This window comes from Eulemur rufifrons, chromosome 4 (assembly GCF_041146395.1).
Source record: "Eulemur rufifrons isolate Redbay chromosome 4, OSU_ERuf_1, whole genome shotgun sequence".
Taxonomy (NCBI): Eukaryota; Metazoa; Chordata; class Mammalia; order Primates; family Lemuridae; genus Eulemur; species Eulemur rufifrons.
The window spans coordinates 69,451,173-69,478,398 of record NC_090986.1 but is presented as its reverse complement, the minus strand read 5'-3'; the positions used below and the strand labels follow the sequence as shown (position 1 = coordinate 69,478,398).

General features: G+C 35.3%; 1 non-coding gene and 1 pseudogene across 1 annotated transcript; both read right to left on the bottom strand.

Moving 5' to 3' along the window:
- Nucleotides 1-380: 380 nt before the first annotated feature.
- LOC138382467 (etoposide-induced protein 2.4 homolog) overlaps nucleotides 381-27,226 on the bottom strand; it is an 83,311-nt pseudogene continuing 56,465 nt past the window's right edge.
- Nucleotides 4,104-4,234, bottom strand: LOC138383106 (small nucleolar RNA SNORA31). The gene has a single exon (XR_011233551.1). It is a non-coding gene; the product is annotated as a small nucleolar RNA SNORA31 (small nucleolar RNA).

The window sequence follows — 27,226 nt, the reverse complement described above, 5'->3', positions numbered from 1 at the left end:
TTTGGGAGATCTTTTAGGGTTTTCTAGATATATTAATAAGATCATATTATCAGTGAACAGATCCTTTATTTAGTCCCATATTTCTCAGAGAGATTGTTCATTCTTCTTGATTATTTTTTCCACATTTTGAACTGACTAGGTTAATTTGAAAGCCTTATATTCAAGCTCTGAAATTCTTTCTTCTGGTGGGTCTAGTCTGTTGTTAAAACTTTCTGCAGTATTTTGAAGTTCCCTACATGACTTTTTCATTTCCAGAATTAGGTTATATATGTTTTGGGGGGAACATGAATGTGGTAAAGGGACCTTCTCTGCAAAGGTTGAGCTGTTCAGGGCAGACTGCGGGTAGACTCTTTCGTGGAAGAATCCATTGCTTAAGAATATCACCAAGGAGAAGAGGTACAACAGGAGGACGTATGCTTTGCTAGAGGTTTTTGCTCATTGGTGCTGATAGTGAATAAAGACAAGAGGATAGAGAAGAGTCAGTCAGTGATAATGGATAAGGGCTGTATTGCTGTGAGTAAAGCCAAGGACAAACCAACTCCAACTTAGTAAGGACAATTAGTTTCTATGTTTGACAATGCTGGTATATTTCAATTTCGTTATTGAGCCAATGATATTCAAAACATTACAGTTAGTAGAGAAGGGATATATGCAGGAGAAGACTAACCAGCTGACCAACAACGTATATGGGAAGGAGACTCACAAACATTCCCTGGATAAGGAAAAAAGCCTGCAGCGGTAGGCTGAAGATCATCATGTCAGCAGTTACTTTGCTGACAATAGGGAATGGGCCAGGCTTTCCTCCCTGATACCTCACATGCCTGGTCAGCTCTATCTTGAAACCAAACGGCATTCACAACTTTGCTATGGCCAAACGGGGGAACACTGACATTGATGTGAGGAGGAATTCTAGCCATGACCAAACATCTCTGGTAGTGATGGATCACCAATAATTTGGGCTGTTACCAACTGAAGCATCAGAATAAATACTCAAAAAAAATGAGAGGAGACTGAACAGAATACTCCACTGTTGCAAGCACAACTCTGGATATTTCCACTAACAATATATGGCTCACTCTCCTGCTTCTGCTCTATGCTCTGTGTTCTCCTCTGTGCCACGACACTCCTTGCCCTTCTTTGACACTGCTCCTCTCTCTCTTGCTGGATTCGAGTATCTAGCTTTGGGATGGTACAAATACCCCCAGATGGAGTCTTTGAAGGGTTTTGACACTGTCAGCCATCCCTTCACCACCCAAACTGTCAACTACACAGAAGAGAGATAAGCACCCCCAAATGTCTCATGATGAAGGATCCGCAGCTCTGCTGCACGACTCTGGCCCAGCCACTCACCCACAGTGGGCACACCTGGCCACCTGCTCAGCCCAGGTGCTCTGAGAGGTGGGGCCACTGCACCCACACTGGGCATGCCCAGGCTGCACCGGGCACCTGGGAAGTCTGGCAGGTGTGAAGGAGCCACCAGGGCAAAGGGCAGAATTTCATTTCTTTTCATAGATGAATAATATTCCATTGGATGTATATTCCATATTTTGCTTATCTGTTAATCTGTTGATGGACATTTGGGGGGGTTCCACCTTTTGGTTATTGTGAATAATGCTGCCATGAACATGGGTATACAAATATCTGCTCCTATGCTAGTACTACCAGGAAAAAAACAAGTTTGTCAATATACATGACTAAATTCACTAAGATTAGGCAGATTTTATTTGAAAATAGGCTTTGGTGTTATATATGTTAATAAATTAAATCATGTGTTAATATATTGATCCATTCATTTTGATTCATTAATCAAATTAGCATTCAAATTATAGAAAGATTCAAAGATACCAGTATGAATGAGATAATGTTCTTGCACTTAAGGGTCTTGCAGTCCAGTTGTGAGGCCAGACAGGGAAATGAGTCCTCAACGCAATGTGATAATTATTAAAGTGGCCATCTATACAGTGTGCTGTGGTGACACAGACAAGGGCACTTAACTCCGAACAGACGTAGGAAGGCTTCCTAGGAGAGATGGTACTGGAACTGAATTTGGAAAATTTGGAAACATGAGTGGAATATTCTCTTGAGAGATTAAGGAAATAGGGGAAGGAGTTTTCCTGGCTAAGAAGAAAGATTCTAAAAACCATGCAGGCTAGGAAAATATTAATAGATTCAGGAAATGGTGAGCAGTTAATATGTCTACAGCACCGTGTGAAAATTGAGAAGCAGTGGGAGCTGAGCTTGGAGAGGTAGATACATTTGAGATCATGAGAGGCTGAATTCCTGTGTTTGCTGAGGAGTTTGGATTTTATCCTTCAAGCAAGTCTGGCAATGCAGCTAATTCTCCTGAATTTTTAAATTCATTTTTATAAAGCAAATTCTTCTTGCATTAGTTTGGATCTAGTCTTGTTTCCTGACACATCAGGCACAGCACTGCCACCTACTCAGGAACAAATTGTGCCAATACTTAATAACAGTCCACCCACATGGACTTTTAAAATCAGTGTAATTATGAGAGATTATAGCTCTTTCATTTTAGTAATTAATTTGTTCACTGTTTTTATCACTGATAAATAAAGAACTAATTCCACATTATCTAGAAGTGCCTGAAATTCTAAATGGAATTTTAAAACTAAAATGGTTAGAAAAATCCTATTTTGCTCTGAGTCAGATCAGGGCTATTTTATAAAAGATTGAGTGTTGCAAACCTGCAGCTTATTTTTTATTTCACAGACTCTACCTTCCTAAGAAACTTTTCTTTACATCCAGTCTACTCATATGTAAAATGGTGATGGACTGACAAAAGTAATAGATTACAGGGTGAAAAGTATTCAACAATACATCCATTTTGTTGGACCCACTCTGTAAATTCAGTACCATTGTACTCCAGTGAGACTCCTATGACTCAAATATCAGCTGGATGTATAACTTAAAATAAAGTAACAAATTGCTCCAGAAAGTAGTCTATTTGCTAATATAAACGGGGAAGAAGGGGCCTTTGTGTGATTAATTATGTTTTTTCACACTAATCTTTCTTGATCAAAGAGCACTCTTCTGAAACTGTAGATATTGTCATTGTCCCACATTTTATAACAAATATTTATTCTTAGATAAAATTACATAGAGAGATATAGCAATTTCACCATGAAAAGTAACTGTGGCCAAAGGAGACTGCCTGTCTAACATGGAACACTTAGGAGGAAACAGCTGGCCAAATCCTGTTTTCTCTAAGCAATAGGCCTAGTTCACACCCCTAAGGAGCCTCACATACAATTTGAAGGGACCCACAGTAAAATCAGAAAAATATGAGAACATTAAACATTTTTTAAAAAGCAATCTATATCTAAAGACTGCAGAGTTTGGATAATGAAGATGACTGAAGTACAAATATTTTGGTGCTTAGATAATGAAAATCTTGGAGAATTTACCAGAAAACCTCTTTCTAAATAGCAAAAGCAATGACAGTACATTAGATGTAAATAAGCACATTACCATATATACAACACATATAGATACTTTCTTTAATGTTCATCTGGTTTACAACTTCCTTTTACGAATGTGTGTATGTTGTAGCATAATTTCTTTCCAGTGTACATTTCTTTGTTATGAAAGCCTAGAAACAGAGCTATACAGAGACAATTACATGCAACAAGTATTCTGGAGAAACAACTTGCTACATTAGATAGATTCCAACTCATCCCTTGAGGAAACATTTACTCTCTTTAAAACAGGACTGTCAAATCCCAATATACTGTTAAGTTGATGTCTTAGTTTAGGCTAATATTACAAAATATTTTAGACTGAGTAATTTATCAACAACAGAAACTTATTGCTCACAGTTCTGGAGGGGAGGAAGTACAGGATCAAAGCACTGGCAGCTTCTGTGTCTGGTGAGGACCCTCTTTCTTGTAGATGGTGCCTGTTTGCTGCATCCTCACGTGGTGAAAGGGTGGACAAACGCCATCAGGCCTATTTTATAAGGGCACTAATCCCAGTCATCAGAGAAGGGCCCTAGTGATCTAATCATCATTCCATTGCCCCACCTCTTAATACCATCACCTTGGGGGTTAGGTTTAAACATATGATCTCCACCCGCCCCCCCCCCCCCCCGCATTCCTCTATTCAATCTTGGCTGCCACAGTCAGACAGACAGAAAGCAGGAGGCCACTTTTTTCTTGCATCTGTAATGTAAACCTTAGCAGTGGACAGTACTGTTCCAGATCTGTCAGAGATGCATTAACATATGAATTTTTTGGAGAGACAAACATTCGAACCACAGCAGTCCATAAGTTCTAGATGTTTGTAATATTCACTGCTGAATCCTCACCTTCTAGAATTAAGCTTGACATATAGTAAATCCTCAAAAAAATTTATTGAATGTATAAGTAGAATCCAAAATTTGAGCAAACATCAATTTGATGTGATTCTCTAAAATGTCAGTGCTCGCTGGCCAAAGACCACCAGAAACACCGCTGTAGTGGAATGGGTTGCGTTGCCTGCTGATTGCAATGACAAAGAATACACATCACGGTGAATAGTGGGCCATCCCAGCAAGAAGTTAGTAAAAAGGACCTACTACAAGATCTGGGCTTTGGTTAGGTGACCTCATGGAGGATTCAATGAAACAGGGCTTTGTTCTGGATTGAACACTGTCAGGAATCAGGAATGATTCTATAACTGAGTATCTCAATAAATCTTGTCTAGAAGGAGGGTGGACTAGAGTGATGATAAAACTGTATTTAGTGAAGAAGCTATTAAACACATCATATGAGCAGTCACTCATATTAGCCAAGATAGGATAATGTTTGGCTATTTTTGTCACGTGGAAAAAAATTTCTTGTATGTTCAGATATCAATATGGAGTGGTCTTTTCTTGTCTTGATCCATCATGATTATAGCATTGCTTTCTCTGATACTGCTGTCCTGTAAATTGTTTATTTTGAACAGGAGGATACCAAGGGGTATCTTCCCCGGGGTGCTGGGCCAGATCCTTGCAACACCAGGACATGGCTGGCAGGGACAGGCAAGTTTCCAATTGTTGAGGGACACTTTGGTCTCTCTCAAAATTAATCTAATATTTAGTATTTCAATCTCGACTTTCATTCTTAAAATGTGTTCAATAGTTAACTAAATGTAATAATTTCAAATTACATGTGAACTCACAGCACACTTTGAAGATAATTGACTGGAATTCTGAAATGGAAGATGGTTTGAAACAATAAGTACCAGAACTTTAAAATGGTTACTTACATATTTAAGATAATATAGTGAGATTATAAACTTTTACCTTCTTTTTCTGGGGTTTTTCTCTATTTTCTAATCAAAAAGATTGTTTTTAAGGGTGTGAAATGCTTTGAATAAGGTGTTAAATGTTCAAAGTGCTCAGAATTATATGAATAATTCCATGATAGTGATGAGGAAACAAAGTGAGGTTTTCAGTATATGAATAATTTTGGATGATAAACAGCTAAAATGAATGAAATACCAATTTCCACAATCCCCTACCTGTGTGAGACAGTGTTTCAATGTAACTGTCGGAGGGAGAGGCCTCTGCAGATGTATGATTGCAAATAGTAATAAATGGAAACCATTAAGTGGGAGCTGAGTAGTTTGGTGGAGGAAAGAAAAAAAGTGTAGAGATTTATAACTCCAAATTAGAGCCCCTCCGGCTTTCTGCAGGTTTTCACAGGCTTTTGTTTCAGACGGTATTTGCAGGGCTTATGTTCCAGGACGCATTCATTCATAGAGCATTTTAAAATGGCAACTGGAGTGATTCACAAAAGCCAAACTGTACTCAGATGTAAGGTTGATAAAAGCAAGGCAGCAGGGGAAGTGAACTGCTAATGGATATTCATAATCTACTGCAATATCTAATTAGAAATATTACATTTCTGAATTTGCTGCTCTATTTTATCTGTCAGTACCGTCAATTCCAAAGGATGAGGCCATGAAAAAAATTATATATTAGAAAAAGATAAACCTGCAATGAACAACTAAAGGTAAACCTAGAAGAGTCTCTCATTCATTATTGATGCAACAGATATTTACCAAGTGCCTACTATGTGCCAACAACCATGCTAGATCCTGGGATTACAAAAACTAAAAATGTAAGTTTGCTCAGAAATAGCTATGTATTCAGGGTGAGGTGAAGGGAGTGGAAGTGGGCAATATATAAACAGGTGCTATCATATGGTGTCTGTATTAATTTCCAATTGCTCTGGTAAAAAATTTCCGCAAACCTAGTGGCTTAAAAGAACATAAATAAATTGTCTTACGGTTCTGGAAGTCAGAAGTCCAAAATGGGTCTCACTGGGCCAAAACAAAGATGTATGCAGGGCTTCATCCCTTGTGGAGGGTCTGAGGCTCAACCAGTTTTCTTACCTTTTCCAGCTTCTAAAGGCTACCTAAATTTCTTGCCAGTCGAATCATTTCTTTTTAAGCCTAAAAAGCACAAATATTTTTTAATAAATTTACAACATATTTTATTTTAAAGCAGTTTTAGGTTCACAGTAAAACTGAGCGAAAGGTACAGAGATTTCCCACATTATAACCCCAAACCCAACCCATGGGGTAGTACCCCATCCTCAACATCCCCCACCAGAGTGGCACATTTGTTACAATTGGTGAACCTACATTGACACATCATTGTCACCCAGAGTCCACAGTTTACACTAGAGTTCACTCCTGATGTACATTCTATGGGTTTGGACAAATATATAATGACGTGTATGCTCTGTTGTCGTATCACACAGGGCAGTTTCACTGCCCTAACAATCCTATGTGCTCTGCCTATTCATCCCTGCCTTCCCCCCCAACTCCTGGAAACCATTGATGTTTTTACCTTTTTTGGAATATCACGTAGTTTGCTAATACAGTTGTAGCCTTTTAAGATTGGCTTCCCTCACTTATCACGTAGTTTGCTAATACAGTTGTAGCCTTTTAAGATTGGCTTCCCTCACTTAGCAATACGCATTTACGTTTCTTCCATTTATTTATTTATTTGCCATTAATTTAACTGATACAAGTGTAGGCTTGTTACATGGATATATTAGGTATTGGTGAAGCTGAGCTTTTTGTGTAACCATCACCCAAATAATGTACATAGTACCCATTAAGTAATTTTTCATCCTTTACCTCCCTCCCCCTCCCACACTTCAGAGTCTTCAGTGTCTATCATTCCACACTTTGTGTCCATGTGTAGACATTATTTAGCTCCCACTTATAAGAAAGAACGGGGTATCTTACTTTTTGTTTTTGAGATGTTCCACTTAAGATAATGTCTTTTAGGTCCATCCATGTTGCTGCAAAAGACATGTTTTCATTTTTTTCAATGTCTGAATAGCATTTCATTGTGTACATATAACACATTTTCTTGATCCAATCATCAATTAGGGGATACTTAGGTTGATTACATATCTTTCCCATTATGAAAAGTGTGGGGTAAACATACCAGCGTGAGTGTCTTTTTGATATAATGATTTCTTTTCCTTTGGGTAGATACCCTGCAGTGGGATTGCAGGATTAAATGATAGTCCTATTTTTAGTTCTTTGGGAATTCTCCATCCTGTTTTCCATAGAAATTATACTAATTTGCATTCCCAGAAGCAGTGTATAACAGTTCCCTTTTCTCCTCATCCTCTCCAACATCTGCAATTTTTTAACTTTTTAATAATAGCCATTCTTACTTGTATAAGAGCTCATTGTGGTTTTAATTTTCATGTCTCTGATGATTAGTGATGTAGAACATTTTTTCATATGCTTGTTGGCCACTTGGATGTTTTATTTTGAAAAATGTCTGTTCATGTCCTTTGCCCACTTTTTAATTGGACTACTATTTGTTGTATCTTGTTGTTGTTTGATTTCCTTGTAAATCCTGGATATTAGTCCCCTGTCCAATGTATTATTTGTAAATATTTTATCCCATTCTTCAAGTTGTGTGTTCACTTTGTTGATTATTTATTTTGCTGCACAGAAGTTTTTTAACTTAAGTCCCATTTTTCTGTTTTTGTTTTTGTTGCCTGTGCTTTTGAAGTCTTAGTCATTGAATTCTTTGCCTAGAGACCAATATCCTGAAGAGTTTTCTCTAGGTTTTCTTCCAGTGTTTTTATATTTTCAGGTCTTGCATTTAAATCTTTAATCCATCTTGAGTTTATTTTTGTATATGGTAAGAGATGGGGGTCCAGTCTCATTCTTCTGCATGTGATGAGTAAATGTTCGCAGCACTCTTTATTGAAAAGGGTAACATTTCCCCAGTGTTTGTTTTTGTTGACTTTGTCAAAAATCAGTTGGCTGTAGATAGGTAGCTTTATTTCTTTGTTCTCTATTGTATTCCATTGAGCTACATGTTTACTTTTATACCTGTACTATGCTATTTTGGTTACTATGACTTGTATTATAACTTGATGTGATGTAACGTGATGCCTCAGCTTTGTTCTTTTTGCTTAGGATTGCTTGGGCTCTTTTTTGCATCATATTAATTTGGGGATTGTTTTTTCTAATTCTTTGAAAAATGACATTGATAGTTTGATAGGAATTTCATTGAATCTGTAGATTGCTTCAGGCAGTATGGTCATTTTAACAATATTAATTTTTCTAATCCATGAGCATGGGATGTTTTTCCATTTGTTTGTGTCATCTATAACTTCTTTCATTAGTGTTTTGTAGTTTTCCTTGTAGAGGTCTTTCACCTCCTTCATTAAATATATTCCTAGGTATTTTTTGGTAGCTATGATAAATAGGATTGCTTCCTTGATTTGGTTCTGAGCTTGATCATTATTGTTGTATAGAAATGCTACTGACTATTGCACAATTATTTTATATCCTGAAACTTTACTGGATTTATTTACCAGATTGAAGAGTATTTTGGGGAGTTCTTAGGGTTATCTAGGTATATAGGATCATATCATTGCTGAGCAGAGATCATTTGACTTCCTGTTTTACATTTTGTATGTATTTGTATGTGTTTACAATTTTTCTTTCTCTTGTCTGATTGCCATGGCTAAGACTTCTAGTACTACATCGAGTAGGAGTGGTGGAAATGGGCATCCTTGTCTTGTTCATTTCTAAGGGGGATTGCTTTCAACTTTACCCATTCAATATGATGTTATCTGTGAGCTTGTCATATGTGGCTATATGTTCCCTCTGTGCCTAGTTTGTTGAAGTTTTTTCTCCTTAAACGTTGATGAAGTTTATCAATTGCTTTTTCTGCATCTATTCAGATGATCTTATGGTTTTTGTCCTTAATTATGCTTATGTGATGAATCACATGTATAGATTTGGTATGTTGACCTGTGGTCCCTAACCTTTTAGGCACCAGGGACCTGTTTCATGGAAGACAATTTTTCCACATACAGGGGGCTGGGTTTTTGAGATTCTCAAATAAAAAGTGCAATAGTCTGAGAAATCATTAGGAAGCAGAAAATAATAAACCTGTCATTTTATGCCTTAATGCCTCAGCAGGTTCCTTGGAATGCTAATCTCTGTCAAACCACTTTTCTGTGATTCCTAGAGAGGATGCGGAAGGGGACAGGGTAGTTAAGCATTATTTTTGAGATGTGTCATACCTTCTTTTATTCTTTATAATCCACATGGCCTCTTGTTTTCTCAGACTGGTGAATGGTGACTTAATGTTCCCATGGAAACCAGAAGTTGAGATGCCCTGCGATTTCTTGGTCACAGCTGCCTCATTACCCCACCTTCCCCTCCCAAAGTTTCTGCACATGAGGAGGTGGTTGTTTGTACTCCCCGCACGTTTTCACCAAGGCCCTGTGCTTGCTGTCTCTTGGTTCACTTCTTGCCACCATATTCTGAAATTGAGGTGCTGCAATGACTCCTCGACCTTCTTTTCTGCCTGGCAGTTGCCATTCCCGTTCTCTCCATCTCTATTTGTATCCGGAACCATAAATCAGACTCTGAAGATATCATGGATCCTGGATATACAAATCCATATATGTGCAATCTGCCCACTTCTCTCATCACCTCCAGAACTATCACTGCCGTCAAAGCCACACAACTTCTCACTTAGACAACTGTCATAGCCTCCTAACATGCTCTTGTTCCACCCCTGATCTCCTACAATGTGTTAATATCTTCAACTGAGCAGCCGGGGCTATCCTTTGCATATGAAAGTCAGATTATGTTACTTATCGGCTTAAATCCCTGAAATGGCTCTCCATTTTCCTCAGAGTAAATCCTTACAAGAGCACAAGTGTAGACAATTATGCAAAATGACAGGCTCACTAAAGTGTATAATAGCAACCAAGTCCCAGGAATCAAGCCCTGAAGCTGGCAGTGACCATTTAAACAACAGCCAGGTATTTGACTGTACAGTGTACATATTCCTATTTTTTACTCAATATTCCAATTTCAACTGAAGTTATCTTCCAAATATAAGTGTTTTTTTAGTTAAGAGTCAAATTCTTCTTTTTGGCACTGCAGCATCAGTGACTAATTAACACATTTCCAGTAAAATTAATACATTTTCACTTGATAGTTAAAAACATTAATGTCATAATGTCACATTTCTTATTATCTCCTTACTCAAATCTCAGAAATGCAATAGTCTCTTAGAGCAATCAACTATATTTTTGTTATGTAAACACCATAAACTCAACGGGATAGAAATTTATATTTTATTAGAAATTATCATAACAGAAATGCTTTTCAAAGATTATTTTCTGAAGCAGTTACTTGAGACTGTATATTATATAATATTTATATGATACCAATGCTCTAAAGACTTTAAAGTATTTCAACACACTGGTTCAACTGTCTTGTATTATAAAAAGCATGTAAATATGTAAAAATTAAATTATATGGGGTAAAGGTATTGTCATAGTAAATGTATTGATCATGTGTGTTTATTTTACCTTTGGAGCAAACATTTAAAAATTCTTGGCAGCTTTAAGTTTGGGGACTATTTTCCCCATTGTTTTCAAAAGATTCTTTTTTCTTTAAATTTTATATAAAATAAGCATAAAGGATTTAATATGAGCTCCCCCAAACATTTTTATAAGGTTTATTGTGATATAATTCACATACTATACGATTTATACATTTAAAGTATATAATATAATGCTTTTTATTGTACTCACAGAGTTGTACAGACATCACCAAAATCAGTTTTGGAACATTTTCATTACTCCAAAAAAAAACGCTGGAACCCATTAGCAGTCGTTCCTCAGTTGCCCACCGCACCTTTAGTTCTTGGCAATCATTAATCTACTTTCTCTCTGTATTTAGATTTGCCTGTTCTGTACCTTTCATATAAATGGGACCATACAATGCACAGTCTTTTGTGACTGGCTTCTTTCACTTAGCATAAATGTTTTCAAGGTTCACCAGTATAGTTACATGTATCGGTGCTTGAATTATTTTAATTGTCTAATGATCCCCTCTCATTTTCAGTATTTTGGTTGTTATTAAAAGTGTTGTTGTGAGCATTCCTATAAAGGTTTTTGTGTGGTATGTTTTCATTTATCTTGTGTGTATTACCTAGCTGTGGAATTGCTGAGTCATAGGATAACTCTATGTTTAAGCTTTTAAGGTACTGGCAGACTGTTTTCCAAAGTGGCTACAATGTTTTGCATTACCACCAGCAATGTACTAGGGTTCCAGTTTATCCACATCCTTGTCAACACTTATCATTAGCAATCTTTTTATTTATAACAGATAAGTGGGTGTAAAGTGATATCTCATTATGATTTTGATTTACATTTCCCTAATGACTAATAATGATGTCATGTGCTTATCAGCCACTTGTACAACTTTGCAGAAATGTCAACTCAGATCTTTCACCCATTTTTTTAATTGGGTGATTTTTTTTTATTATAGAGCTCTAAGAATTCTTTAAATATTCTTGACAAAAGTTTAGATACAAATGAGATACATGATTTGCCAGTATTAATATTTTCTTCCCATTATGTCCATTTTTCTTCTCCTTAATGGTAATTTTTGAAGCACAAAAGCTTTTAATTTTGATAAAGCCCAATTTATCTATTTTTCTTTGTTGCTTATGCTTTTGGTGTCATATCTAGGAAACCTTTGCTTAACCCAAGGCCACAAAGATTTAATTCTACACTTTCTTATATTACTTTATAATTTAAGCCTTTACATTTGGGTCTCTAATCCGTTTTGAGTTCATTTTTTGCGTATGACATGAAGAAGGAACCCAACTTCATTCTTTTGCATGTGGAAATCCAGTTGTCCCTGCACTGTGCAGTAAAAAGATGATTCTTTCCCCAACCTTTGAATCAGGTTGGCACTCTTGTCAAAAATCAATTGACCATAAACGTAAGGGATTTTTTTCGGGACTCTGTTCTATTGCACCGATTTATATGTCTATCCTTATGCCAGCGTCACGCTGTCTTGATTATTGTAGTGTCACAGTAAGGTTTGAAATTGGGAAGTGTGAGTTCTCCAGTCTTTCTTTTTCAAGATTATTTTAGCTTTTCTAGGTCTCTCGCATTGCCCTGTAATTTCTTCCAGGCCATTTAAATTCATTTCATACACAATAGATAATATATTTGAATATCTATCCTTCAGTGAAAGAGTCTTGCTAGTTCTTAAGTTTTATTTGAACAGACTACTCATTTCACTGCCTGTCTTCAGTGGAAAACACAGTGTGTCAATCCTGCTGGGATTTACATTAGAGTTTCCAAGGAGTCAAGGCTGATTTTTAGACAATTGATCTATCCTGTATTATTTATTTTAAGTCGCTTTCATACCTTATTGTTCCCCACTAAGCTCTTACTTTATCAAACAGGAATTGTGCTGCCAGACACGCTATGGCTTTTAAAAGTTCAAATCCTCTTCTAAGATACCCTAGATCACTTCCTTTGTGCCATTTTATAGCTTTTCTGTAGTTTATATTTAACTAGACAGTGATTTTCTGAGCCTATCTTCATATCCTAAAGAGATTTGGCACTACACGATTCTTCTGTGTATTTCTCATAACGGCTATCTCTGAAAAACATCAAATTTCAAAAGTATGTCTGTTGGTTCTAAAATTGTTTCTAGAGGAAATGAAAATATAGTTTATAACTGGAGAAATCTAGGACATCTTTACTCATATAATGAAAGTAACTTTATCTTTTGATTAGCGTGATAATTGTTTACCATCTCTAAATAGTTATAAAGATTGCTGATATATCTAAAAATAATAATTCACCCTTTATTATGTAAATAGGTAATTGAAATTCATGATTCTGGACATTTTAAAAGAAAAAAAATAGAACATGCTGTGTTTTATGTTGGGTAAATTAATGGAAAGTAAAATTGTCTCCGGGATAAACTTATTTAAATAAATAAATAAAGTGGTTATTTTAAAAGGGCCTGTTCCTTTTCAAAGCATCACTGTGAAAGATGGAATAGTTGTCTACAGGCAAGAAAACATAATAATTGGCTGAAATACATAGTCAAAGTAAAAGCTTGGTGTTTCTCATTTTCTTTTATCTATTTTTTTTAACATTCTCTGCTGATGGCTGACTTTTCTTTGGTTTGTATTAATTCAGAGAAAAAGATTGTTTTCTTTCTTTCTGGTTGCCTAAAAAAATCCTTTCTGACTCTCAACCATACAAATATAAATTGATTACTCAGAGCAGAGCCTCACCAGTTTTAATGTTCATCTCAGTAACCAAGTGGTTTTATTAAGATGTAGATTCTAATTCAGTATGACAGGGATGAGGTCTGAGTCTGCATTTTTAACAACCCCACAGGTGATGCCAACATAGCAGGTAGCTAGAACTTACAGGACAGATGACTCCAAGAACTTACCTGTCAGGGTAAGATATGCATATCGTAGATAGGAAGACCTTACAAATTCTACGACATATTACCTCTATTAAACAGTTCCTTATGGATTCTTCCAGAGATAAATTATGTATACAAAATAATATTAATGAGTTTTTAAAGACAGAGATTAGCCTCTGAGAGTGTTCTGCACTTTTTTTTTTATTTACTGTATCTTAGGTGAATGTTCAATATCAATTTTTTCCTTCCAATCTACTTTCTAAATCATTGGGGTTTATATAAAGAAATGCTATTAAGTTTGCATTTGAATAATGTAGCCAGCTAACCTGCTGCATTATGTTATCCTTTATGACTTTTACAGTCAATTCTCTAGAATTTTGCAATTGTATTATATCAGCCTCAAATAGAAATAATTTTATATTCTCCTGCAAACATTTATATTTCTTATTTTATTCTCTTGGGTAATAATTCTAGGAAAGTGTTAAATTATAGTGGTGATACAAGTGTATTTGTCATATATCTGACTTTAACAGGAATGCTTCTGTTTTCATTTTAGGAATGATGCTGACTTTAGGAGTTTTCCCAATAAATATCTCTATGTTTCTTTGCCATATTTTTCTCCCTCCCTACCTCTCTTGTGTGTCTTTCTGTGTACATGTATGTGTCTGTGTATGTATGGAAATGGGTTTATATTTACATAGCAATATTAAGTACACATCTATTCCTTTATATTATGAATGTTTAAAACTAAGATTGAACATAGTATTTTGCTAAATGACTTTCCAGCATATGGAAATAATTTCTCTTTGAATATAGTATCCTTTTGAATTATATAAATATATATCATAATATTGAACCACATTTTTTTCATTCTTGATATGTACCCTACTTGGTCATGGGATAATGTGGATCTTTTGTTAACAACTTTATCGAGGTAAAATTCACGTGCAAAAAACTGCACATATATTCAATATACAATCTGACATATCTTGAAAGATGTGTACACTTGTGAAAACTACCACCACCATCAAGGCATGAAACATTTACTTCACATTGAAAAGTTTTCTCATGCATCTTCACAATTCATTGCTCCTTCCACCCGTAACTCCAGCCAACTACTAATCTGCTTTCAATCATTATGATTACTTTTAATATTTAGAATTTTATATTTTGTATAAATTTAACCATATAGTGTGTATACTTTTGTGTTTGCTTCTTTTACTCACATGATACTTTTGAAATTAATCAGTTTTGGTGCATGTATAAGTAGATCATCCTTGCTTATTGCTGAGTAATATTCACTATATGGATGTACTACATTTTCCTTATCCACATTTCGGTTGGTAGACAGTCCTCTCCCCAGGTTTTGATAACTACAGATAAAGTTGTTATGAGCATTCATGTACAATACTTTATATAGACACATATTTTTCTGTCTCTTGGGTAAAATTACCTCTGGGTTAAAGTGGTTGGGGCACATTATAGGTATATATTTACATGTTTGAAGTGAAAATGAAATTTCAAAAATGTAAATATATACTTATATTTACATTTATATTTTAATATTTATTTTTATAAATATATAATATGTATATTTATGTACCAAACTATTTTTCAAAAAGTCTGCACCATTTTATTTCCACCAGTAAAGTATAAGAGTTGGCCAGGTGGGGTGGTTCATGCCTGTAATCCTAGCACTCTGGGAGGCCAAGGCAGGAGGACCCCTTGAGCTCAGGCTATAGTAACTAAAACAGCATGGTATTGGCAAAACAACACAGACATAGACCAATGGAACAGAACTGAGAAGCCAGATATAAAACCATCCTCAAATAGCCATCTCATCTTTGACAAAGCAGACAAAAACATACACTGTGGAAAAGAATCCTTATTCAATAAATGGTGCTGGGAAAATCGGATAGCCACATGTAGAAGACTGAAACAGGATCCACACCTTTCACCTCTCACAAAAATCAACTCATGGTGAATAACAGACTTAAACCTAAGGCATGAAACTATAAGAATTCCAGAAGAAATTGTTGGAAAAATTCTTATAGATATTGGCCTAGGCAAAGAATTTATGAAGAAGATCCCAAAGGCAATCACAGCAACAAAAATAAAATAAATAAATGGGACCTCATCAAATTCTTCTGCACAACCAAGGAAACTATCATGAGAGCAAACAGACACCTACAGAATGGGAGAAAATAGTCACATGTTACACATCCAATAATGGGCTGATAACTTGAATCTATATAGAACTCAGGGAAATCAGCAAGAAAAAAATCAAACAGCCCTATCAAAAAGTGGGCAAAGGACATGAACAGAAACTTTTCAAAAGAAGATAGACTAATGGCCAAGAAATATATGAAAAAAATGCTCAACATCTCTAATCATCAGGGCAATGCAAATCAAAACCACAGTGAGATATCACTTATCTCTAGTGAGAATGGCCTTTATCAAAAAGTCTCAAAACAATAAATGTTGGTTTGGATGTGGAGAGGTAAGAACACTCATACACTGCTGGTGGGACTGCAAACTAGTACAACCTCTATGGAAAGCAATATGGAGATACCTCAAAGAGATACAAGTAGATCTACCATTTGATCCAGCAATCCCATTACTGGGCATCTACCCAAAAGAACAAAAGACATTTTATAAAAAGGACATCTGCACGCAAATGTTTATAGTAGCATAATTCACAATTACAAAGATGTGGAAACAACCCAAGTGCCCATCAATACATGAGTGGATTAATAAAATATGGTATATGTACACCATGGAGTTCCACGCAATCACAAAAAACAATGGTGATACAGCACCACTTGTATAATCCTGGGTAGAGCTGGAACCCATTCTACTAAATGAAGTATCACAAGAATGGAAAAACAAGCACCACATGTAGTCACCATCAAATTGGTATTAACTGATCAACATTTATATGCACATATAGTAATAACATTCATCAGGTGTCGGGCAGATGGGAGAGGGGAGGAGTGGGTAGGTATAAATACACCTAATGGATGTGTTGCGCACCGTCTGGGAGATGGACACACTTGAAGCTCTGACTCGGGTGGGGCAAAGGCAATATATGTAACCTAAACATCTCTACCCGCATAATATGCTGAAAAATTTGAAATTGAGTTTGAGGTTGCAGTGAGCTACTATGATGCCACTACACTCCACCCAGGGCAACAGAGCAAGACTGTCTCCAAGAAAAAGAAAGAAAAAGGAAAGCAAAAGAGCAGTATCTAGTCAATGTGTCAAAAATATTTCTGAATTTTGTTGATTGATAAAAGGTTATGACTTAACAGTAGAGGAGGAGAAAATGAATGTTGGAGATTTCAGGAGAGAGAACTTATGAAATAATGTTCTGTCAAGTGGGGAAATCAGTGGACTAGGCAAGTGCCAAATTGCTAGACAAGGCTAAGAGCTCGAATTTGTGTTACAATTTAAAGGGAGTCTACTCAGTGTGGTTATCTCATCTCCAGCTGCATTCATACACAGCACTAGAGGAACAGAGTACACAAAGGCAGGAATTTCCTCGTGATTAAAACAGAGGGGATGAAGATAATGAGAGTCATAAAATCTAAGCTGCCTAAGAGGGTTAAAGGAAATGAAAAAGTAATGGGATAAATACATTGAAGATTCTGACAGACAATAAATTGTGTAAGTGTAGGTGGGCTTGGGAGAACTTAGTATAGTTCATGAGATAAAAACCCAGAAATTAGTAGTCTGAGAATGGGAAGGTTGAAACTGAAATTCTGGGAGTGATACAATTTTTGGTGCGTTAAGGTGAGGTGCAAGAAGAGATCTTTGAAAGCAAGATCAATGAACTGGAATATTTAGCTAGAGTTCAAATTCCGAATAATGCACAATTGGTGCTAATAGGAATACTCAGTGCCTCCTGATGTTCAACAAAATTGTAAATTTTATTCAGAGAGCTGATCAAACATGTGCACTTCACATATAGGCCAGATTGTCCCCAAAGTATATAATAGTTTGCAAAGTAGAATGTCAGTGACTTCTATGTTTGCAGAGTCCCAAGATGAGGTTTTCTTTTAGACTCCAGAAGGGAGAAAATTAAATTCATAATTCTATTGTAGTTAGCGTTTATATCTAATTAAATTAAAGAACAGATTGAATAGTTTAACATATTTCAACATTCATATGGCATTGAAAATCCTTTGGTTGGCAGCTGTGTGTAAATCAGCAGGAAATCAGGGGAAAGCAGGAATGAGATGAATATTTAGAACAGGAAATAACAGGCAATGCTATTTCTAAAATACCCCTTACTGCTTATATGACAATATGAGTAATTAAGATATGATTTTAATAAGCTATTAATACATTATCAAACCATAATACTAATGAAAACATCAAGATTTTTAATGTCTACCTACTTAAATTTTTGTCACCATTTCATTTTTTTAGAAGCTGGACACATAAAAGAGAGAAAGATAGATCTTGAGCTCTAACATCTTTCCCCTCACCCTCAAATTCCAAAAATATAAACAATCATTGTCATAATCAACATGCCCATGCAACATCCAAATACCGTTCATCTTTGAAACATGTAGCACAAAATGACTTTGACAATTAAACAAAACTTCCGTGTAAATGTATAGTTATTTACACAATTACCAAGAATTTGAAGTAAGCTGAATCCCCCATATTTTACCATTTATCATTTTTTTGTCAAAATTCTCATGCATGCTCAGAAGCACAAAGAATTATATGATGAATTCCCTATGTCCACAATCTACATTTTACAATTATCAAGAATTTTACCACCTTGTTTTATTCTTTGCTTTTTTTTCTGGAGTATTTTAAAGAAAATATCAAATATCTTGTAATTTCATTCCTACATATTTCATAATTATATAGCTTGGTATTTTAGTGTTATTAAATTTATCAAGGAGTTTTTCAAACCTTTGTCATGTCTTGTCTATGAAAAAAGTTTATTTATGCTTCTAAATGCATGCTTATCTAGCCAGAATAGAGTAAAAGGAAAAAGCAAAAATAATTTGAAAAACTTTAGGACACAAATTAACTGGATAAAGCAGGTAACATGTCATTTTTTTCATTAAACATTTTTGAGGTAACTGTTTATTTGCCTGTAGTTGTAGGAAAGTTTACAAAACAATGCCATGTACCCTTTGCATAATATTCCCCAATGGTAACATCTTGCCAAACTATAATACAATGTCACAACCGGGATGTTGACACTGATACAGCCAAGATATAGCACATTTTCCTCACCACAAAGTCCCTCATGTTGCCCTTTTATAGACACGTCCTCTTCCCTCCTGCCCCCACCTCCTCCTTAATCCATAGTAACCAATGACATGTTCTCCATTTCTGTAACTTTATCATTTTAAAAAATGTTGTATCAATGGAATAATACAGTTTGCAATCTTTTGGAATTGGCTTTTTCCACCCAGCATAATTCCATGGAGATTTATCCAGGTGGTTGTGTTGATCAGTAGTCTGTTCCTTTTTATTGCTAAGTAGGACTCCGCGGTGTGGATATACCACTGTCTGTTCAGCACTCACACACTGAAGTCCATACGGATTGTCTCCAATTACACTTTTGGTGTCAAGTCTCACAGCTCCTTGCCTAAACCTAGATCTCAAATTTTATGTTGAATCAGAATGGGAGAAGAAAGAACATGTCTAATTCATTTTATGTTTCTTTCTCTGCTATTTTCTGAAAAAGATTGTGTAGAATGGGTGTTAATGCTTCTTTTTTTAAACATTTGGTAGAATTTTCCAGTGACAGAATCTGTGCTGAAAGACTTTCTTTTGGGGAATTTTTAAATTATGAATTCAATATTTTTTATGATTATAGGGCTACTCAAAGTGTCTATTTCACATTGGGGCAGTTGTGACCTTTGTGTTTTCCAAGGAAGTAATCCATTTCATGGAGGTTGTCAAAGAGATGTACAGAGTTGTTAGTAGTAGCTCATTATTCTTTATGTGTCTGCAAGGTCTATAGTTGTATCTCATGTTTCATCCCTGATATTGATTATTTGTGTCTTCTCTATTTATGTCTTTGTCAGTTTTGATGGAGGTTTGTCAATTTTATTGATCTTTACAATGAGCCTGCTCATTGCTTCCTTAATTTTCTCTATTGTAGAGTTGTTTCAAATTTCATTGATTTCTGCTTTTATATGTATGATTTCCCTTCTTCTGGTTGCTTTGTGTTTATTTTGCTCTTATTTTTATAGATTGCTTTTTATTTACTTTTATTTTTATTTTTTAATTGACATAAAATTGTATATTTTACTGTGTAAAACATGTTGTTTTGAAATATGTATATATTATGGAATGGCTAAATCAAGGTAATTTACATATGCATTACTCATATACTTGTCATATTTTGTGGTGAGAACACTTAAAATCTCTTGTAGCAATTTTTAAAAATACAATACACTGTTATTAACTGTAGTCACCTTGTTATACAGTAGATCTCATGAACTTCTTCCTAAGACAAGGGTGTTTCAGTCCACACCTATAATTGTAGATTTGTGTTTCTCCTTTAATTTATGTTTTCAATTTTATTGTGTTTTTTTTTTTTTCAGTTGTTTGTTGCATATACAGTTAGAATTACCACATCTTCTTGATGGACTGACCCTTTTCTCATTATATAATAGCCCTCTGTATCTCTGGTAATTTTCTTTTCTCTGAAGTCTAATTTATTTGATATTAATATAGTCCCTCCTTCTTCACTTTGAAGTTTACATGATATATCTTTTTTCCATTCTTTTCCTTTCAACCTGCCTATGTTGTTATAGTTGAACAGAATTTCTTATAGACAGCATATACATAATTCATGTTTTTAAATCCACTCCACAATCTTTGTGATGTGTTAGGGCATAAGCCTGCCATTTTATGTTTTGTTGTTGTTTGTTTTCTGTTTGTTTTTCTCTTTCTCTCTCTCTCTCTTTCTTTCTTTCTTTTTTTTTTTTTTTTGAGATAGAGTTTTGTTTTATCATCTGGGCTAGAGTGCTGTGGTGTCAGCTCACAGCAACCTCAAACTCCTGGGTTCAAGTGATCCTCCTGCCTCCACCTCCTGAGTGGCTGAGACTACAGGCATGCCACCAAGCCCAGCTCATTTTTTCTATTTTTAATAGAGATGGGGGTCTCAGTCTTGCTCAGGCTGGTCTTGAACTCCCAAACTCATGCAATCCTCCTGCCTTGGCCTCTCAGAGTGCTAGGATTACAGGCGTGAGCCACCATGCCTGGCCTCTTTTTTATTTCTGTTTTTTTTTTTTTTTCCCTGCATTCCTAGGAGTTACTTGAACATTTTCTAGAATTCCATTTTAAATTATCTATAGTGCTTTTGAATATATTTCCTTGTGGTTCTTCTGGATGTTATGTAGGTATAACTTGTCATAGTTCTATTTTCTATCACAGTTCTATTTTCACCAGTTCGAATGAAGTTTGAAAACTTTCCTATATTTATGTCCCTTTGACTTCACTTGTTTAATATAATTGTCTTTAGATACATACATAATTTTCTCTATATACATTTAGATCTACATCAGATAGTATCATGATTTTTGTTTCAACCATCAAACAGTTTAGAGATCACGAGGGCAAGGAAAACCTTTTGTTTTTATTGATATTTTTGCTTGCCATGTTTTTAGCCTCCCTGATGTTCCAGGGTTTCTTCATTTACTATTTTCTCTTTGTTTAGAGAACTTCCTTAATTATCCTTTTAGGAAGGTTCTGCCAGCAACAAATTTTCTTAGATTTCCTTTATCTCAGACTATTTTGATTTTCCTTTCATTTCTGAAGGATATTTTTGCTAGATGTAGGCTTCTGAGTTGACAGGTCTTTTCTTACAACACTTGAAAAAAATTGTGCCACTTCCTTTTGGCCTCGAAGGTTTCTGATGGGGAATTTACTGTGATTTGAATGGTTTTTCTCCTATATGTGAGATGTCATTTTTCTCTGGCTTCTTTCAAGATTTTTGTCTGTGTTTAAGTTCATGAAATTTAATTATTATGCATATCAGCCTGGATTTCCTTGAGTTTATGCTGTTTGCCTTTGCTCAGCTTCTTGAATGTGTAGGTTTATACCCTTGCCAAATTTGGGGACTTTTCAGCTATTATTTTTTCATGAACTTTTTCAGCCCTGCTCTCTTTCTCCTTTCCTTCTGAAACTCTTAAATCTTTTGTTACAATCCTCTGGTCTCTGAGGTTCTGTTTATTTTTTAGTTTATTTTCTCTCTGTCTTTCAGATTGAGTTATTTTTATTGTTCTACCTTCCAGTTCACTGACTCTTTCTCCTGTTCCCTCAGTCTGTGTTGAGCTGATCCACTGACGTTTGTTTTTTCTCACTTATTATATTATTTAGATTTAAAATATCCATTAATCTTTATATCTTCTTTTTTCTGAGACTTTCTATTTCTTTGCTAGGCTTTCCATTTTGTCATTTGCTCCAGATAGGTTTGTAATTGTTCACAGAAGGATCTTTAAATTCTTTGTCAGATAATTCTAACATCCCTGTCATCTCGGTGTTACTATCTGTTACTTGTCTTTTTTCATTCAGTTTGAGATCTTGGTTCTCGGTCTGACAAATGATTTTTGGTTGGAACCTAGACATTTTCTTATTTTGCTATGATACTCTGGGTCTTATTTAAACCTGCTGAGATAGCTAGCGCTGTCTGAGACCACTCCCACAAGGGAAGGAGGTGGAGGTAGAAGTCTAGTTGTTCCCCTTAGCCTCATGGACACCGAGTGAAGGAGACTCCTCATGACTCCAGAGTGGGTATTTCCAGTTTCCCACATGATTTCCACAGACAGAACTGGGGGTGGCCCTGTTACTGCTGGGTAATAGTTTGGACTCCCCAGTAGGTCTCATCTGACACTACCTTCTCAGGGAGACAGAGGGGTGTCCTTTTATAGCCAAGTGGAAGTGGAAGTCCATGCTTTTCATGTGGTCTCCACTGACTCCACCAGAGTAGTGTCCCCTCATTACTGGTCACTGAGGATGAAAGTCCTGGCTGTCTGCTTGGCCTTCTCTGATACCACCTAGTAGCTGGCGCACTTCTTTATAGCCTGGTGAGGGTATAAACATAGGCTCCTCACTCAGCCTTTGATGGCGTAGATAGGGGTGGGACACAGTTGTTTCTGTGTTCTCTGCCTGGAGTAAGTAAAACAGTTATTGTCTGAAAGTCTTCTGTCTTGTTAGCCTGTCCCTTTCCTGGTCCCTGGTGTGCAGAAGTGAAGCCTTTATTGGAGATCTTTTGGTCTGCACCCATTGACATTTCCAGGCTGTCAACTCCTTAAACTCCAAATCTGGGATATATGAGGTCAAAAGAGAACCCAGAGAATGTACTACTGTGTGTTCCCTCACATCCTCAGTATTTGGCTGGTCTGCCTTCTTCTCTCTACCTTTCAAAGTTTTCTCATGCTTTTTAAAAACTATATAATATGTAGAGTTTAAGTTTGTACTTAGTAGAAGGAAAAGGGAAATGTATGTCTATCCTTTTTTCCTGGAAAGGAAACTTTTTAAAAATGAAAATGATTGCTAATCATATGTATTATCATTATCATTTTCAACTAAAACTGAAGCCTAGAACATATGTACTTTTTTGTATATGTCACAACCCAACATTCTGTCATATTTCTAAATGACAAAATGAAACAAATTAATATGTATTTTATATAGATTCTTTTGACAAAGTGTTTAGCCATGCTTTTAGAGAAAAAAACATTAGTGTCAAGTATTCTGAAGGGATGCATGCCAACAAGCTTGCTATTATAATACACTTTAAAAAATTTAATCAAGGTGATCAGAAAATTTGGCCAGTTCTAAGAGTATAAGTCATGCTTTCATATATTTTCCCAAATATTAAAATCTCATAAGCAGGTTATTTATTTACCTATTGCTTTGCAGCTCTGATAAAGTTATCTGCTTTGGGACAAACTAATTATTAACTATCTTGACAATAAACACTAGCAACAGTTATGAATGTTCATGTCATTGGCCTGATCCAATTATAAAGATGGCCAAAAATACTGCAATGATAATTTTATAATCAGCTATTTATCAAAGGCAATGCCAAAATTATAAATCTTCTGAGAATGAATTGATATAGGGGTTTTCTTTTAATTTATTAATAAAATATACCCACCATCAAATCTTTACTTAGCATTTCAGTTTTTATTAATTTGCAAAATTGAATGATTCTCATTTTGTGTTCTATTTTACAATAAATATATTTCTAAAATATGATAGCTAAAGAACTACAACTTTTAGATCTATCTGCTTTCCACTTCATTTTTAGACCATCTTTCAAGAACTATTAAAGACAAAGAAGTAAAACAGTTGCCATATAATGACATGATCTTTCCTCTTTCCTGACTCTGTGTTCTTGAAAAACACAGTATGTGTTTGCTTTTCCATAGATGATACTTTGGGAAGGTGTCTTGTCACTCCCTTTCCACTGAATCCAATTTTCTGTGTCTCCTGGTTTGGTGTGTAAGCTAATTTTATCATAGTAGATAAAATAGTTTTATCACAGTAGCCACTTAAAACTTGGTTTTATACTTCTTACAGTAATTGCTGAGTTGAAAAATATTAATATTTCTAAATAAAGTTATTTTTTCTCATCTCAGTAACCAGCAGGTCACATTAACAGTCATTGTGTTTCATTAATACACATGTATCTGTTCTGAGGAAAAGTTACAAAATGTTAGGAAGCTGAGATTGCACATTTTCTTTTAAAAATATTTTAAATTATAACTATATCATTAAACAAAAGTATTGCAAGTGATAGTCATCTATTCTTATGAAATACCAGAAGAAAATATTATATTATATAATAATATCTATTGTCTTATAATATCTAAAAAGAGGGAACATTCATCTTTCCAGCTTGAGTTTACATGAAAACCTGTCAAGAAAGAATTCAGTAAGTTAGACAATATCTGATGGATTCTTTGAGGAGTCTTTCACTTTAGTTAATTAGAGAACCAGCCAAGAGATATGTATTTCTAATTTTGTAGCTCAAAGTTTTGTTGCTATAGCCATGCCTACACACACATGCAAGAGAAGCAATCTTCCTAGCATTGGTTCTGTCTCAGTGTGTTTAATATTTCTAATCCAATTTTGGATAATTTATGTAATTCATTAAGATGCCAGTTTCTTTCCACTTTATCCAGTTAGATTTACTTTGTTGCCTTCAGTCCTTGACATTTTAGTGACTGTTGACTTTGAAGCCAATAAATATTAGCTGTACTTTGCTCCAAACCAGGTGCTAAGGCTTGTATTGAGAGGGGAATTCCTGAACTCTGCCCTTCTTTAGTCTCCTTCTCCAGGGGGAGGGGGAGGGGGATGGGGAGGAGGAGAGGGAGGGAAGGGGAGAGAGGCAGAAAGAGGAGGAGGGAGAGGGAGAAGAAGAATTTCTTAAGTGGGATTTTTTTGGTTTAAAAAAAAATAGCCTTGACACTAGAAAGCCACAACGTAGAACTCTGTGACTTGGCCTATGGCGCCCTCACTTTGGACTAGGCTGACCGTGTAGACTTTGTAACCTCCGCAGCTCTACCACAACTTCCTCCTCCTCACTCCGCCAGCACGTGGACTGCAGGATCATTCATTTCTCAACACTGCCTTGACGTTTCTGTTTATTTTCTCATCTACCCCATCTTTACTATCCCCAATTACGTCCACATGGATGCATCACAAGCTTATAATTTTCTTCTGCTTCGTCCTTAAAGGCACCTTAGGAATTCTTTCTTTCGATCTCTGTACTTTTCATAAAATATAAATGGACTTTAGCATTTATTTAAAAAAAAAAAAAAAAAAAAACCCTGCCAACACTGAACCTGCCTTCCGTTACTGAGAAGGTTCTGTTCGCTAGGTGCTCATACTAAGCCTCCATGCTGTTGGCATTTTAACTTACTTAGTATACATTCTTTGTGCTATTCACTTTGAAGTTTTGAAAAAAAAGAAAAATAAAAGATTCTGTCTGCTAATCCTTTCGAAGAAGCATTAGATAACATTTTACCTGGTTAATGGAGAGAATCAAGATAGCTGTGTAGTCACAATGGGGAACTTGTTCTTATTCACAGTCATTTTTGTAATAACATTGTTTATATGTGCTTTATATATGCATCGTTAAAATTTCTATGACATGAAACAACTTTTACTATTACTGCATGAAACACTAGGACTCTCCATGAAAGATGGAATTGTTTAATGGGAATCAATTATGAAGATTCAAAGGTCTCCTTCATTTTAAACTCCTTCTAAAGAGTCTTTAAATATTCCTGAATTGTAATACATCTAATTCTTAACAGAGATAGACTCAAATTCTGAAAGAAAAACAAAAATAGAACATATGTATCATCCCTGAAACTTGGGGAAATTGTCCTCCAACTACTTTCAATTTCGACAAATATTTAGTAGATATTTTATTGGTAAAACAAAATTGAAGAAAAATGTAAATGATCCACTTAAACCTCCTCTTAGAATAAAAGCAATGTTAACATTGTAATGACATAGGAGAAATTGGTGTAGAAGCTCAGTTATGCCCCATAAAGAATGGCCAAAAATGAGGGTAGATTCTGGGAGAGAGAATAAAAATAACCCTGGAAGCAGTAGAAATGTATTTGCTATATAAGTTAGCGAAAAGAGTAACCAAGAAGAATGAACAGCAATGTTAAGTATTCAAGATGAAGATTTTCCATAGTTTATTCCCAATCTATTAATAGTTCATCATCCCAGGAATATTTAAGAGTTGCCTAAAATTTACATTAATGTAAAAGAGAATTTAGAAAAACTGCAAAATGTTAGAAAAAGGATAAAACACAAATTTTAAAAAATGTTAAAATCTGATCTAATTTTTATTTAATAATCTGGTTTCCCTTGTAAGAATGTAAACAAAGACAGAAAGATAAATGTGAAAATTGTGTCTAAGTGTTTAAAAGGGGATTATTATTAAAATTTCAGTTTCACATCAAATATATTTTCTCTTCAGTCACAAATAATGTTTACTAAAGTGAAAATTCACTATAGGTACTTTGGAGAGTACTGCATCCACAAGGGAAGCAATTACTGAAATCTCTTTTTAATTTAGGGAATATGTTCTAAGATTGGCCCTTTGTTTCCTTCATTCTATCCTAGCAGCTGTGAGGCTCAGACCATAGTGTTTCCTCTCATTAGGAGAAGAATGAATGGCTTAAGCTGTCACAGAGCAATGGATTTTATGGAAAAATATAAAACCATCACATTTTTTTCCTATATGTAAAATGCTCTCATCTGTACAATAGGCACGTTAGGAACTGGAAAATGTTTTAAAATATTTTATTGAGCCAATAAAAACATAAAACTGATCGTCCTCCAGGTCAGATATAACATATATTTTTACCTTTATTCCCAGCAATGTCTATGTAATAAAAGATGTGAAGTATTGTTGTCTAGGTGTTAAAATTAGCCTGCTATTCTTCCAATGAATAAATAATATCCC